The sequence below is a fragment of the Sinocyclocheilus anshuiensis genome, unplaced genomic scaffold (assembly GCF_001515605.1).
Source record: "Sinocyclocheilus anshuiensis isolate Anshui unplaced genomic scaffold, SAMN03320099.WGS_v1.1 scaffold62, whole genome shotgun sequence".
Lineage (NCBI taxonomy): Eukaryota > Metazoa > Chordata > Actinopteri > Cypriniformes > Cyprinidae > Sinocyclocheilus > Sinocyclocheilus anshuiensis.
In genome coordinates, this window is record NW_015544180.1 from 965218 (window position 1) to 967238 (window position 2021).

Here is a 2021-nt window from a genome sequence, read left to right on the forward strand (position 1 = left end):
CTAATCTCTTAGCTAGTGCTCGCCATAATGATATGAATAGAGATCGCTCTTACCACAGAAATGCACGCTTCAAACAAAACAGTCAATGAAGACGAAGAAGAGAATGATGTGTACTCCTGGCGCCTATTTATACTATAGTCGCACCGGTAGTGACGTCATGGCTGTCGCCGGTCAACGTGTTGTTGGTGTTTTTTCAATGTATGCTTCAGACACGGGTCACGACGAGGCGTTCCCCCATAGCGACCCCTAGAGGACGCAGTTCGAAGTTCCCATGAAAGGGAACTATACTGACTCAAACAAATCTAATGAATAAATTAGAAAACTAATAAAAAAAAAGTCAAAATCCACAGAACAAAATTACTAAACTTTAAATGAAATTAAAATTAAAACATAAAATGAAAACTAATCAAAACTATTAATAAAAAATATAATCTAAATAATATTAAAATAACACTGGTCACTTGTGAAGTTCAAATACTACTGGTTCTCAAAAAAATCAATAAATCACATAACACGTGAAAAAATTAAATCTTATTTTAATACTATGGCATTGCACTGACAAAAAAAAAAAAAAAAAAAAAAAAAAATGCTGCCTTCGGAGGATGCATTCCAATGTAGCAAGGCATTAAGGCACGTCCAAATCCAATGTCAGCTTCACTTCCTGTCTCCCGAGATGCCTTCATCTGATTGATTTTTGAAGGCAGCATAGATGTATCTTTTGGTGCCTTTGATATCCCACAATCCTGTGTGTTCCATTCTGTGATGGTTGAGCTAAAAAAAAAAAAAAAAAAAAAAAAAAAGAAAAAAGGCAATACTAATTTTTACCCCCAAAATCTCATTACTGTAATGCATATGTTTGTTTATAGTTCTCAGTGATGATTCTCATTATATTCTCATTACTGTAATAGAGTCATTTTGAATGTTAATGATCTAAAAAGTACTGTTATATATGATTTTTTTTTTTTTTTTAAATCAGCAACTTAATGGCATTTAAAAAAATACTACAAATGCTGTAATGTAAATAACATTATTTATACTTTTTTTCTTCTGCATTACAGAAATGAGGAAATGGTGGAATGTTTTTGAAAGTCATGATAATAATGTTCCAAAAATATGAATATCTTTCTTTTTCTTTTGATTTTAGGGTTAAATATGACCTGAACACGTTCCTAACAAGTTTCATGACATTCACCTTGTGGAATTTTTTTCACAGAAACACAGGCTGGTGCTGGCGCGTGATTTATGATCACACGTATGTGCATGCAGACACATGCAGTGCATAATTAATTTCACACACACTCAAAGTGCTGCTCCGCTGTAGGGAGGAGTGTGATACATCGTTCTCATTTATCTCCCAGCATTAATCATCATCATCACCATCATCATCACCACCAGCGTAACGACCGTCGGCTTTATTGTTGCCATTATGATAATCACTGTTCCGGCAGTAACGAGGCTCGTTTGTGCTCTTTTATGGCTCTCGCCTGCACTCTGACATGCACTGTTCTCACTGACAGCTGTCTGATTCAATCGCTCTGCCAGTGTGTTTCTGGGGCCGCAGGTGAAGACGGGGCCACCAACCCCGCTCCTCCCCCTCCCGCCCTCACTGCACCCTGGGTAATGGGAGGAGGCTTGTCCCCCGGGGCCATCCGTGAGACCTGTGGAGGTTAATATCACACAATGACTTACTCTTTATCGTTTTCTTTCTTTCTATCTAATAATATTGCTGTAAGCTTAGTTCTTAATAAATAGTTAGATTTAAGTTTAACACAAGAAAAACTCAAATTTGCCAACACGGTGAGAAAGTTGGGTGAACCGGAAACAGGGTGTTGTAAGCATAAACCTCACTGAATGTTGTTAGATTCATGGTCAACACAAGAAAAATAAAACATTTGTGCTCTTTCAGCTGTGCATAAAAATAGCAAAAGGTCAACATTTCATCTCAATCATTTTGATTTTAATAAACAATACAATAAATAATAAATTATAAAAATATATAAAAAAAGAAAATGTATGTGTAT

At 35.9% G+C, this 2021-nt stretch overlaps 1 protein-coding gene across 2 annotated transcripts in view; it reads right to left on the reverse strand.

Moving 5' to 3' along the window:
* The window catches only part of LOC107696360 (RNA binding protein fox-1 homolog 3-like), a 78542-nt gene that overhangs the window by 36175 nt on the left and 40346 nt on the right, over nucleotides 1-2021 (reverse strand). The gene's annotated exons all lie outside the window — the stretch shown is intronic.